At 46.1% G+C, this 15,084-nt stretch overlaps 1 pseudogene; it reads left to right on the top strand.

Moving 5' to 3' along the window:
- The first annotated feature begins 5,159 nt into the window (after positions 1-5,159).
- Positions 5,160-9,851, top strand: LOC119350706 (annotated as a pseudogene).
- The last annotated feature ends 5,233 nt before the right edge of the window (positions 9,852-15,084 follow it).

The following is a 15,084-nucleotide window of genomic DNA, read 5'->3' as shown; positions in this document are numbered from 1 at the left end:
GAGGTGACGAGTTTGAAACTTTCAATGCGAGTGTGGTCAGTTTGCTCACATGGGATTGTTACGTAGCCATGTACTGAAGGTAGTCTGAATGTGCTACCATTGAATATATGTGAGGTATCACATTATCTAAATATGCTGAACATCTTGTTTTTTGGTTGCATTCAGGTGCTCGATCTCATCAGAATAAAAGAAATTCCACAGAAGCACATAGTTAATAGGTGGACCAGAGATGCAGGGTATATTCTGCCTGCTCGCCTTACACAATATCAGAGGGACTATGCTCACAAGAATCCATTCAGTTTTACGCATTTCACTGTGTGCTTACTTAGTGTATGGGACCAAAAAATATTTGTCGGACTAGTGTGTCCGTCATCATTTTCGACGTTGTAATTCTGAACTTATCCTGATTCCATGTTTGATAAAACCCATTATGGTTTGTGAATCCATGTTCTCAGGATTTCCTAGGATTATGACTATCCAAGGAAAGAGTTTGACATGCTAGTACTGTTTCTGAATTTTCGTTGAAGTGTGATGCCTGCCTTGGATAATTGATGAGCGTAACTCTAGATTTATACATATTTGAATTCTTGGGTAATACTTTCTGAATATGTAACATTGAATTTATACAGTCTTGTAATTGTAAGTTTTCTGAATATGTAACCCTGAATTTATAGTCTTGGTGCGTGTGCACTGCTGAGCAATATGCAACAGTTCATGCAAATGCATCCAATGTGGTTCAGTTTTTCATCCTGGCTGTTGGGGACGATTGTGTCTCTAGTGTTGCTTGTTCATTGGTGCATAATATTTAATGGCAGTAACTCGGGAGGTTGCATTGCTGTAAGTGTAAGCATGCCGCAGGTTGCGCGCTCTCGATGTTTCCATCTGATTTGAATTTTGAAAGACTAGAGCATGAGAAGCAGAGGCTGTCTTACATAAACGGGAGTGGAGTAGCCGCTGGAGTTTGTCTCACCTCCAGCAATTGCTGGGGAGCAAATTGGTGTGGCTCCTTCAAAGCTATCTGGATCTGGATCGACCATAATAGAGTCTGATGCGAACTCGAAGCTGTGTGTACCATCAGCAGAGATACGTTTCTGATTGCCTGTGTCGACTACGTTTGCACTATCTTGAAATAATAGTTGTCCATCTGTTTTCAGGTTCGAGGTAGCTCTGAGAGTACCATGAACCAAGCTGTAGGATCAGAGCTTGAGATCAGCTGGATCTTCCGGTGTTTATGCTCCATCTGATCATGTATGCATCACGTTATGGCAGGAGTGTCTTAGTTTGGATCTTCTCCTTCACTGCATATGGCTGCTGAATGTTTTTTTAAGGTATTTTTTATAGAAGGGTCAAGGGTGGCTGATGAATGTTAGTGTTTTGCAGGGAGGGGGGAGACGGGATGAACACGAACCTTGCAGGATACGATTGGTAGCTGTAAGATTGGGGAAACCACACGTTGTGGTGCCTTGTATTGATCTATATATATAGGTTACAAGGCAGAGTTCATATCGTACAATATACGGATGCCTATACAAGGACTACACATATACAACCGTATAACTATACAAAACAATACGGTTATATATATTCTAACACCCTCCCTCAGTCGTAAACGGGCGTCGACGAATGTTAAGACTGTCCCGAAATCCAAAAAGAGAGATGGCAATCCTTTGGTGAAAATGTCCGCAAATTGAGAAGAACTCGGAACGTGAAGAACCTGGACCTCGCCTGTGGTGACATGGTCGCGCACAAAGTGTAAATCGATCTCCACATGCTTGGTGCGCTGATGATGAACGGGATTCTGTGTCATGTAAACAGAGCTCACATTGTCACAAAACACCACAGTGGCACCAGTCACCGGTCGATGAAGCTCCTGAAGAAGCTGCCGTAACCAACATGTTTCAGCCACGACATTTGCAACTGCCCTGTATTCGGCCTCGGCGCTGGAGCGAGAGACCGTGTGCTGCCGCTTAGCAGACCACGACACCAGGTTAGTGTCAAGGAAGACACAATAACCTGAGGTAGACCAACGAGTGTTAGGGCAACCTGCCCAATCAGCGTCAGAATAGGCCAGCAATTTGTTGGAGCTGCGTCGAAACAAAGTGAGGCCATGGCCGGTGTGGTGCCACGGATATAGCGAAGCACACGCTTCACAAGTAGCAAATGATTAGCCCGAGGATCATGCATATGAAGACAAATCTGCTACACAGCATAAGAGATGTCCGGCCGAGTGAACGTGAGGTACTGAAGACTGCCTGCAATACTACGGTATTCGGTGGGATCTGCAACTGGATCACTGGACTTGGCTGAAAGTTTGGAGGTAGTATCAACTGGAGTAGAGATGGGTTTGCACTGCAACATGCCAGCTCTGTCAAGAAGATCCAATGCATACTTCTCCTGTGAGAGGAACAGACTGTCCTTGCTGCGTGTGACGGAGATGCCCAGAAAATAATGAAAGATCACCCATATCCGTCATACTGAATTCGGTACGAAGAGAGGCAATCAAACTGTGCAACAATGTCGAGGACGATGCAGTCAAGATAATGTCATCCACATAGAGCAGGAGATAGGCCATGTCAGCACCACACCGATAAACGAACAATGAGCTATCGGACTTGGAGCCAATGAAACTAACCGATGCAATGAACAAAGCAAACCATTGAAACCATGCACGAGGCGCCTGTTTCAAACCATAGAGTGATTTGTTGAGACGACAAACCTTATCAGGGAAACGAGGATCAGTGAACCCAGAAGGTTGACGAGCATAAACAGTCTTGCTGAGAGTGCCATTGAGGAATGCATTCTTGACATCAAGCTGATGGATGGACCAGTCACTAGAGAGAGCAAGAGAGAGCACCGTTCGAATAGTGGCTGGCTTGACGACCAGGCTGAAAGTTTCATCGAAATCGATACCTTCTTGCTGTGTAAATCCACGAAGCACCCAACGAGCCTTGTAGCAATCCAAAGAACCATCAGACTTCATCTTGTGATGGTAGATCCACTTACCTGTAACAACGTTAGCATTGCGAGGTGGATCGACGAGGTCCCAAGTGCTGTTGGAGAGAAGAGCACCATACTCCTCAACCATAGCGGAATGCCAATTTGGATCCTTGAGAGCACCACGATAAGTCTTCGGTATGGGAGATAAACCCTCAACATGAAGATCAAATATCTTTTTCGGCTGCACAATGCCCTGTTTAGCACAAGTGGCCATGGCGTGAGATGGTGGCGGTGGACGGGCCCGTGGCCGATGGGTCCGGGGTGGATCCACAGCAACAGGAGCTGGCGACAGCGTTGCCGGTGGTGACGCGGCTATAGTAGGAGAAGGACTCCCAGCAGGGTCGCCCTCGGAGCTCCCAGCAGGGCTCTCGGTAGTAGCCCGGGCCCCAGACGACCGGGGCGAGGTCGGTGTCGGCGACCGAGGCGAAGTCGGTGGCGGCGACCGTGGAGGGGACCGTGGCGGCGGCAACGGCGACCATGGCGGCGACCGTGGAGTCGCGTCCGGGGTCACCGTGCCTGGCATGGTGAATGTAATCAACGAAACTGGCTGCTCAGCACCCTGCAAAAAATCATAAGTGTGCAGGGAAGGAGTAGGAGTTGACGAAGATGTAGGGGAGGCGAATGGAAAGGTTGACTCATCGAACACTACATGACGAGAGATGATGATCTCTTGGGTGGAACGATCAAGGCAACGATAGCCATGATGCCGTGATGGGTACCCTAGAAACACGCACAACAGCGAGCGAGGCGCAAGTTTGTGCGGAGCGACAGCTGTGGTGTTGGGGTAACATAGACATCCAAAAACCCTAAGACCAGCATACAGGATCTACGCCAAGTAAGGCACGAAAGGGAATACGATCCGAGATTGCCATTGAAGGCAGCTGATTATGCAACATAACGACGGTGTGAAGAGCTTCAACCCAAAAGCGAGGTGGCATACTAGCTTGGATAAGGAGTGTACGAGTAATGTCATTAAGAGTACGAATAATGCGTTCGGCTTTACTATTCTGCTGCGAAGTGTATGGACATGAAAAGCGGAGTGCAATTCCATGGTGCTGGGCAAAGGAATGGAGGAGTGAATTATCGAACTCACGACCATTATCACACTGAATAGCCTGCAAGCGTGCACTAAACTGGGTGAGCGCTAAAGCATGAAGGGACGACAAGTGCGAGAAAGCTTCGGACTTAGTCCGTAGAGGGTACACCCATGCATACTGAGTAAAATCATCGAGACAAACGAGATAATACTTAAAGCCAGAAATACTCTCAACAGGAGAGGTCCACAAATCACAGTGAATTATTTGAAACGGAGTAGTGGTTACACGATTGGTGGAGGAAAAAGGAAGACGAACATGACAACCTAACTGACAAGCATGACACAAGCTACTTTTATTCTTTTCCCTAGGGATAACCGAAGAACGAGCTAATGACTCCATGACGGGCCGCCCAGGATGCCCAAGCCGACGGTGCCAGAGTGCTGCATCAACGACGAGGAAGGCGTGTGGCTGGCTAGTAGAGGAAGGGCGGATGGAGTAGAGAGCTCCGAAGCTATTGCATCTGAGAATCTCGGTCCTGGATAGAAGATCCTTCACAGAAAAACCAAGAGGGTCAAATTCGACGGATACACGATTATCAATGGTGAACTGACGAACAGACAAAAGATTTTTAACTATGTTAGGAACAACTAAGACATTACGAAGGTAAAGAGGGCGAGAGGTGGTAGAAATAGGAAGACGTGCATGCCCGGTACCGGTGATTGGAAGAGTGGAACCGTTACCGACAACGACGGCACGACGAGAGGAGGAGGGGGGGGGGACACAGAGGTGAGCATACCGGGATCGGACGCAAAGTGGGAGGAGGCGCCGGTGTCCATCACCCACTCCCTGGAGGGTGCTTGCAGCCCCATGGTTTGGAACTGATGCATGAGCGCGGCCTGGTCCCATGAAGCCGAAGATGAGGCCGGTGATGATGGAGCAGTGCCGGGGAGGCCGTAGGAGAGTTGTCCAGGGGCGTAGCCGTAACCGTAGGGAGCAACGCCGTATGGGTTCTGGGCGTAGAACGCATGCGGCGACGGGGTGTGCCGGGGCGCGTAGTCGGGAGCAGCGCCATAGCCGGGTAGCGCGCGACTGAGCAGCCCCCCTTGGCCATAGGGCCACATCTGGATGGCGCCGTTTCAGGGATGCTGCGGTGAGGGCCAGGAAGGAGTGGCAGCCTGCGGGGTCGCGGGCGCCGGGGTCTCCTTGGTGACTCCATCGGCGGCCTTCTTCTTCTTCTTTCCTTTTCCAGGAGCCTTGCCAGGGTTGCCGGTGTTGCTGAAGAGGGCCGTGTCCGAGTTGCCGGCACGGCGGTTTTTGCGCTTCATGTCTTGGAGAGGGATTGGTGGCGGACTCGTATTGCTCGGCATCATCAACGGGGGCGCCAAGATCCGCAAGCCCGTCGGAGAGGGATTTGACCTTCTGGAGATAGTCGGACATACTCATCTCTCCCATCTTGACATCGCCGAGCTCGGTCTTAAGGTGGAGTTGGCGATTGATCTTGTGGTCGTTGAAGAGACCGTTGATGCTGTTCCAGAGATCGACGGCGAGGGGATCGTCGCCGGGCGTCATGATGGCGTCAAGGATACTGACCGAGACAGACCCATAGAGCCAAGAGACGACGGTGGCGTCGAGGAGAGACCACTCCGGGTTCGGCGCATCGGGAGCAGCGAGGTCGAGGTGATCCAGGAGGGCGTACTTGCGACAAGCTGCGCGGAAGAAGGTGCGCCACTGCCGGTGAACGCCGGTGTCAAGTGCGAGCTCGACGGGAACGTGGCCTTTGATGGAGTGGAGACCGACGGCTTGGGCGTGCAGCGAGGTCAATGAGAAGGACCCCGCGCTCGTCCCGGATCCATCGGCGGCGGTCGCGAGAGGCAGCTTTGCCTTGGAGGCTTCGGCAGCCTCGGCGTCCTGGCGCTCCTTGGCGGCGGCCAGCGCCTGGTTCATCGCGTCAGCGTCGGGTTGCGACATGGATGCGGCGGTGTGGGCGCGGCGACGAGAGAGGTGGTGGTTTCGGCGGCAGCGGAAGGAGGAGGAGGGCGGCACAGGCTAGGGTGAGGTTTTTAGGCTCTATACCATGTAAGATTTGGGAAACCACACGTTGTGGTGCCTTGTATTGATCTATATATATAGGTTACAAGGCAGAGTTTGTATCGTACAATATACGAACACCTATACAAGGACTACACATATACAACCGTATAACTATACAAAACAATACGGTTATATATATTCTAACAGTAGCTGCGTTAGTCCAGAATCTGGTGTCTCATGGCCCACCCCATCAGCCTGTTTATTAATATAAATACCTGATATATACCTGGGCCTATACGGTGTGCGTTGGCAATCTCGAGATGAACGAAGGGGGGAGATATCGAGGGCACATGCGCTCGAGCACAGAACAACACTTTCGGATCACGATCTCTTTGATTGGACAATGTATGAATATTGAGGTATGTACTACAACTACAGCATGTGTATGTGCACGTACATATTTTTTGCTTAATTAGCAGCTCTTGGTAGATCTGTATCTTTAAGCAGCCATCTGCGGTTGTCTTTGGCTATAGTTCCTCTCTTCCATATTACTCATACGAGAACTGCCACATGTTCAGTTTTTTTATTTTCTGTAGTGAAAAAAGTTGAGCAGGTCTTAACCTCCAGTGAATGATTTCAATCAGAATTAGTTAGTACAGTTCCAGCAAGAAGTACGTGTATATGTGATAAGTTTACAGTGCAACAAAGTAATATATGGAGCCTAGAAGCATTTTTTTCTGATGATTTGGCTGTCATGCCTAGAGCTAGAATTGAGGTTAGTGATCCTTTGATACTGATTTGTCTCTGACATGGTCTTAGTTAGAAGAATTTTGTCTCATGCTTTTATCTAATTTATCTGTTTTTCTCTGTAAATTGTAGACCTCCAGCTCAATTCATGATCTTTGCACATCTTTTTTTATAGTTTTGCAAACACGTTAATCTTACAGGAACCATAAGTTTTTAATAAATTGCACGGAAGGTAACATGTTAGTTGAGGAGGCAGATGGGATCTCATAAAAGCAGAGGTGATTATGATTAGAGCTTTCTGCCTACAAGATATAAGTAGCTCCATGTTTCTAAAGACACATTGATAAAAAAAATATCATAGCTTTTTCTCTGTTATACTGTGTCTTGCATCACTAAATTGTGTCTTCTGCTCAACATGGTCTACAATTTCTCTATTTTGCATAAAGAACTTCTTTATCTTTTCTATTTTTTGCACTCAATGCATGTTTGGTCTGCTTAATGGTACACGTGTTCAGGATTAATCTTTATAAGTGTTAATTGGAAGTAACGAAGGTTTGTACTATGGAAGTTTCGAGAGTACGTGCAAGGATGGTATATCATGGTGCATGAATGCTAGCTTCATTTCTTTGAACTCAGGTTTCTTTACTTTATGACCTACTAATTGAGATATGTTAACGTCTTCCAATATTTGGTCATATTTAATTTATACAACCCTGGATGATAGCTTAGAATGAAAATTAATAACCTAATTTTATGTGCCAGTTATATTCTACAACCAGAATGAAAGGATGGCATCTTGGAACAAATATCTTGAATTGTTTAGTAAATGAGGTTCACTTTGTACAAAACATCCAAGTTTACTTTGTGCATTAAGTTAAGTTTTTGCAAATTTTCACAAGTGGTTTGCATCTTAATAGCACTAATTAACATCAAATAATTATTTCAATGTTAAGTTAATTGGTAGGTTTATATATTTAAATAGTTTGTTTTCGATTTTCTTCTAAAAAATCCTTCTCAAATATGTGTCATTTTTTAGGTGAAATTCCACTCTCTATGAGTAACGAAATTTAAAATAAGCAATGTATAGATGATAGTTCATCCTATCATGTACAAAGGGTTTGTGCTATTGATTAGAAAATGTGATTGGAAGACATTATAAAGTTTCAATATCACAAGCCAATTGGATATCGGGTTATGGTAATGGCAAAGCATGATACATTCAGAAGCTAATTGGGTGAATATGTTATAAGAATAGAGTCTGTAGTAAAGTACATCTTGGTTTTAGAGTCATCCTTCAGTTCATAGTCTTTGTTTTTTCCTATAAAATGCAGTTCTTAAATAAACCACATTCCAAAAAAACTGCATTGTCTTTTTTTTGCGGGTGAAAACTGCATTATCTTTTAGGGAGACAAAAAAATATATGCAAAGAGCATCCCCTAATTTGTGTATCTAAAACAATTACTAGCCCGTGCAGTTGCATGGGTTGATGACTAGTAGTAGTAACAACTTTATTATTGCCTCTAGGGCATATTTCCTTCAGCGACGTGGTCCCTCTTGTTTACATTGCCGGTGTCCTTACTGGGCGCCCCAATGTAGAGGAACTTACCCACGATGGTAGGAAGGTGGACGTCGCCGAGGCATTCAAGATCGCCGGATAGATGATGGCTGCTTCAAGCTGAACCCCAAGGAGGGGTTGGCCATTGTGAATGGCACGGCTGCGGCCGCCGCCCTTGCAGCCATGGTGTTGTACGATTGCAACATCTTTGTCGTCCTATCTGATGTTTTTTCCGCAATGTTTTGTGAGGTAATATATGGCAAATCATAGTTTGCCGACCATGTAATCCACAAGCTGAAACATCACCCTAGCATAATTGAGGCCGCGGCTATCATGGAGCACATCCTGGCTGGCAGCCCATTCATGGTCTATGGCAAGATGGTGAACGACATGGACCCACACCTCAAGCCAAAACAGGACAGATATGCGATCCGCACCGCACCACAGTGGCTCGGCCCGCAGATCGAGGTCGTTCGGGCGGCTACCAAGTGTATCGAGTGTGAGATGAACTCTATGAGTGACAATCCAGTCATTGACGTGCACCGTGGCATAGCACTCCATGGTGGTAACTTCCAGGGAACACCCATCAGCGTGTCCATGGACAACACCCTCCTTGCCATCGCCAGCATTGGGAAGCTCATGTTCGCGCAGTTCTCTGAGCTCGTGAATGAGTTCTACAACAATGGCATGACATCAAACCTGGCTGGCAGTTGGGACCCGAGCTTAGACTATGGTCTGAAAGGCATTGAGATCGCCATGGCCGCCTATTGCTCGGAGCTCCAGTACCTTGCCAACCCGTTGACAACCCATGTCCAAAGTGCCGAGCAGCACAACCAGGGGGTGAACTCACTCGGCCTTGTCTCAGCCAGGAAGACTGCGGAGGCGGTGGACGTATTGAAGCTCATGTCCTCGACGTACCTGGTGGCACTTTGCCAGGCCGTCAACCTTCACCACCTGGAGCAAAACATCAAAATCTTTGTCAACAGATGTGTGGTGCAAGCTGCTAAGAAAGTGGTCGACGCCACCAGTGTTGAGAAGAAGCTCGCGGCCGTCGTCAACCGCGTGGACGTTTTGAGGTACACTGACAACCCATGCAGCGCCAACTACCCCCTGATGCACAAGCTGTGCAGTGTGCTCCTCGAGCACGCTCTTGCTAGCAGGAGCTCTGACGGCAAGGTGTTGTCCAAGATCAGTAAGCTGGAGGACGAGTTAGTGTAGCGTTGCCACGGGAGGTCGAAGCGGCGCGTGTGGCCGTAGAGATGGGCAGTGCACCCATCACAAACATGACCAGGGGGAGCAGGTCATTCCCGCTCTATCAGTTTGTTCGTGAGGAACTCGGATGCGTGTTTCTGACCGGGGAGAAGCTTCTCGCACCCGACGAAGAGTGTGACAAGGTGTTCGTGGGGATCAGCCAAGGCAAGCTCATTGACCCCATGCTTGAGTGCCTGAAAGAGTGGAACGGTGAGCCTCTGCCCATCAACTAACTCGTGTCAAGGTTTTTATCTCCATATGTGTGCCTGTCTAAATAAGTGAACAATACTGTTGTTCACGTGTTTTGAGATCATTGCATGTGTGTACATGCACTTCTTTTAATGTCTATTCCACAATCAGCTATCTTTCATTCGGGTAAATCGGACTTGTGTCATGTAATATTGTATTTCATTTGGATAAGTCCAATTTGTGTCAAGTCATTTTGTATCACGTGGTCATATGTGCAAAATATGTTTGATTCTTGCCTTTTTCTTGTTTGTTCTTAATTTGGGCAATGGTCAAAAAAAATCCCCCCTTCCTTATATCGTTCTAAGCCTCTAACGCGTAGAAAAAGGCCCACACATTAGCCCTTTTCATGAGTCCCGACCCAAAATGCCCACACATTAGACCCAAAATGTAAAAAAATCTTGAAGTTCCAAAAAAAGGTACCAGCCAAAAAAATGTATGTCACAATTTAACAAATGTTCACATGTTTCAAAAACATATGTCGGGAATTTTTTCAATAAAACTTATATAATGTAAAATATGTTTGCATCCTTGACTAGCATGTGTTTAGGTTGGTTGTACCAAAACGAAAGTGTTAACTAAGAGCATCAACAGTTGGACCTCTCAAACCCGCCTCAAACACCAGGGCAGGACGCCCGGTCACTAATCAGACACGAAAAAATGATCTAGATGGACCCCTCAAACCGACCACAAACACCCGGGCTGACCGGCACCCCTGATTTCCAACCCAAATATGGGGCGGATATGGGGGAGCTCGGGCGCGCCCGGGCACGACCGCCTGGACCACACTGGCCCGCATCTACCGCACATATATTCGTCCCCATCCGTTCGCCGGACCAAACCCTAGAGCCACTTCACTCTACTCCCCTCCACTACCATCTGCCACCGAAGATCACCTCCGGCGATCTCCGGCCTTCTCCGACATGGCGGGCAGTGGATCTGAGTCCTTCACCTCCAGATCCGTCGACCATGAGCTCATCCCATGCTGCCCCGAGGAGGAGGTGGCCGTCCGAGTTCCGCTCCGGCACCCCCGGGAGGCGCCTGCACGCCAGCAACACTCGAACTCGCAACACCGGGAATCCATTGTGTCCGCACAACCGGTTCTTGGATTCGGCATGGCTGCCTCACCGGAGGCGGTGTTGTCGGTTTGGTGTCAGAACGCCGTGGTGGAAGCGCAACCCCCCTGTTGGCGTGCCGAGCACGAAACATGGCCCTCCTTAGACGATGTCATGGCGCGGCATGCCAGCCGGGCGAGGCAGCATGCACATGGGGCGGTGGAGGTCCTCGCGGTGGTGGATGTTGGAGAGGCGGAGTCACACTTTCCGGCGCCCCGTAGGGTGCACCAGTGCGGGCGCCGCAACCGCGTCGTGGTGGACGTCATCTTCTTCCAGGAAGGACCCGTCATCGACCTCACGTCCACCGGCACCGTCCGGGTTACGGGCTCCAACGAGGAAGAGTAGGGCATGGGAGACGGCGGTAGATCGAGTCCCGTGAGCCGGCTAGTGTCCCATGTCCTACTCTACCTCGTCGGCGGCCGTACCGACACTATGAGGGGTGCAGCCAGCCGCCGGACATGGGCACGGCGAAGCCGGATGACCTCCGCTTAGTATTAGGTTTACGTTGCATGTAAAATATGGATTTAAGGTTCCTAATTTGAGGTATCCGGATGTAGAATCCATTATTTAAGGCGTGTCCGGTCAATGTCCGCAGACACGTCAGGGCGCGTCCACAGGCGTTTGACGGACCAGATTTGCAAGGTCCGGTTGTAGGTGCTCTAAGCGACTAAGCATACCAACTCCACGATTTAATTGCAGTGAAGTGATTACAGTTAGCTGTTGCAATCTTGCATGCGTACGTGGGATACATGTGCAGTTCATACAAACATGAATGGGTGGTACGTAAATACTTGTACGTACCGGACTTGAGTTTGCATGCATAATAAACATTTGCAGTTCAACCGACTGGCCGTCTAGTAATAACTGACTCCCAACAGAACGATATGATTTGGAAGAATTTGGTAGGCTGAATCCCAACAGAATGTGATCGTATCGTCCTTGCTTTCTGTTTGTGGGGAGGATGACTGTGCTAGTGATGGCTACAGCTAACAACACATGAAGGTACGGGAGGGTGCATGATTGTTGTGTTTCTTCTTATTATTTCTACTTTGCTATTCTTTAGTTGTGTGCATCGATTCCAATGCAATGACTTCTTCGCAAAAAGTGGAGGATGGGATCAAAGGACAAGCAGGATTGGAATGATGGGGTGATTCTGTTGCTGGCGTCCAGAGTGAGTGGTAACTTCATTTTGTGCTCTTGTTCGTTGTTGTCAGCTTCTATGGCTTACTGGTTTTGGTAGGCTGTACGTAGCACAAAGTCTCTTTTACCGGTTCAGGGATGTACCGGCAAACGATCCGCCGTTCGCTTGGTTTGCAACTCGTGCGTCGTCATAACCCACCTTTTGTATGGCACTGTATTTCTATAACCCACCTCTAGTATATCTTTATAGTATGTCAGGAGGATGGCCTACTATTTGTACTACTATGTCAGCTTTGTCAGCCGAGCATGCATGCAACCTTTTTCCTCTCTCCCGGCTCCCAAACAAATCCATCTTTTTATTTTTGCTTACAATTTAGATGGTCATCATATTTCACATTAAAATTTCATTATAGAATTTTTTTATAAATTCATATTCTTTGCAACATGATCTTCAGAACAAGATCAATCTTGAATAGTTTTAAATTAGATTTCGAAATAACATGTTTCATAGTCTTCAAAAAATATCTCGTTTCATAGATTTCACTTAGTTCAAAAAATAAATTTCACTAAGTTCATAGATATAAATTATTTCAAAGAATTGAAACATATATTTTGTAACGAGTGAAATCACTTTTTACAAACAAGTGAAATATAGTATTTCAATTGAATGAGTGTAATATATTTTCTGAAACTAGTGAAATGAGTGAAATCTATCTTTTGTAAAAGTGAAATATAGTATTTCAATTGAATGAGTGTAATATGTTTTCTGAAACTAGTGATATGAGTGAAATCTATCTTTTGTAATGAGCGAAAGCACTTTTTTGAAAGAAGTGAAATTTAGTATTTCAATTGAATGAGTGTAATATGTTTTCTCAAACTAGTGAAATCTTTCTTTTGTAACGAGTGAAATCACTTTTTTAGAACAAGTGAAATATAGTATTTGAATTGAATGAGTGTAATATGTTTTCTGAAAAATAGTGAAATGAGTGAAATCTAATCTTTTGTAACGAGTGAAATCACTTTTTTTAAAACAAGTGAAATATAGTATTTCAATTGAATGAGTGTAATATAGTTTGAGATGAGTGAAATAATCGAAATACAATAATATTTAAATATGATACATAAAATTCAAACTAGTCAAAATGTATCCAAGATTGGTCTTGTTTGAAAGGTCTTATCGTCCTGCACTCGGATACATAAAAAGTTTCAAAAATGAACATTTGGTTCAAAACATATCAAGTATTCAAAAATATGAGGATGGAAATTAATCCATGTGAGTGTATGGAAAGAGAGGCTGCATGCACGCGTCGTCCATCTCCACTATAACTCTCTCTTCTCTGTGAAAAGGCTGAAAAGACTTGCAGTGTCAGTTTTGTCTGTTGTATTAACTGGGTATAGTAGAGGAATCAATTTACAAATTTATACGGAGTCAGACAACACATATCTTAAGAAAATTGATCATGCATGGGTGCTACTTTGGTGTACCCGACTTGTGACAACCTTTCAAGATCGAGGGAGAGAAGGGAACGGGTCAGATCACAGATGTGTCGTCGCATCACCTCCTCTCTACCACAGTCCCACTCGGTAAAGTTTATCGGCATGTTAAAGTTTGGCATATATCCCCATGTGCTAAGGTGCAAAGTCATTGTCATTCTGATCTCTATGGGTATGTCTGCCACATTTTTGCACAAGGGCATTTTGGGACAATTCTCATTGGACGATGGAATATCTTCTGCAAAAACACATCAGTTTTCCCGACCCACTATGTTGTTACTCGATTCTGACGGATAAAACCACTGTACATCCACTGATTATCTGCCATCATCTGCTTTATTGGAAGCAACACAACAAAATTAAGGTTTTATTTAAATTAATCACATCAAATTTTTATTTTCTACCGGGTTGATGAGAAACGGCATTGAATCCACCTACATTTCTAATAGGTAAAGAGGGTCCTAATCCCACCCGAGGATGTGTAGATTGAGTATGTTCTTCATGCTCTACCCCGTTCCAAGACAAAATTTTGGCAACTCCTCCCCCGCTCCCCAGACACACGTCTAGGAAAAAAGCCAGGAGAATATGCATTCGGAGAACAACGGGGAGGCGCCGCCTAAATCCTATCTTGGAATGGGGTAGAGCATGAAAAACGTACCCAATCTACACATCCTCAGGCTGTCTGTGAAAAATGATGGACAATCTGAAAGAGTTGCGGTGATAAATACACAACTTAATGCAAATTTATTGATGCAACCCTTCCGGACGGGAGACACGTATGTTACGCGACTAGACATGAAAATGGAATCTAGTGACATGAAAAAAAGCAAAGGAAGAGATGGATTTGTAACGCATCCTCGAACAACAGAGGGATACTCACGGACCAACAACTCTGACGGTGATCACTCCATGGGGATTGCCCTATTAATAAAGCAAACCAACCAACAAATAAACCAGTTTGCACAATCAACTTGAGTAGCAATTTCAAACGACACAAGCAAGCGGCAATGGAGGTTTCCATACTTGAATACACAAAAGATGTCTAAACGAATGAAAACCTCGGACCGACATGATCGAACACACGGATGTCTGTACATGAGAAAAATGCCTTTATTCTGCTCAAGTAACAACTCAAGTGCCAAACTGGAAAAAAAAATATTGGTGTTGTTGGCGTCGCACAATCCTCTTGAGGTTTCTCTCTTCATCTCACACACACACGGGAAGAAAATGCACACACACGCAATCAATAGAACAAAACTATATAAGACAACTTTGAAGAGTGAGGACGTTTGGCTGCCCAGAGTCGAATTTAAAATTTAAAATTTAAAGGTCTCCATGGAGCTCGGCCTCTAAATGCAATTTCCGAACATGAGTGAGGACATATATATAGGTACAAGGGATGCGACCGGTGTCTTGTCTCGTAAGATATACGTACATACAGGGGAAGACAAACAATACAAATAAGGCATAC

Source organism: Triticum dicoccoides, chromosome 1B (assembly GCF_002162155.2).
Source record: "Triticum dicoccoides isolate Atlit2015 ecotype Zavitan chromosome 1B, WEW_v2.0, whole genome shotgun sequence".
Taxonomy (NCBI): domain Eukaryota; kingdom Viridiplantae; phylum Streptophyta; class Magnoliopsida; order Poales; family Poaceae; genus Triticum; species Triticum dicoccoides.
The sequence above is the reverse complement of the archived record's forward strand: the minus strand, read 5'-3'. Positions and strand labels throughout refer to the sequence as shown.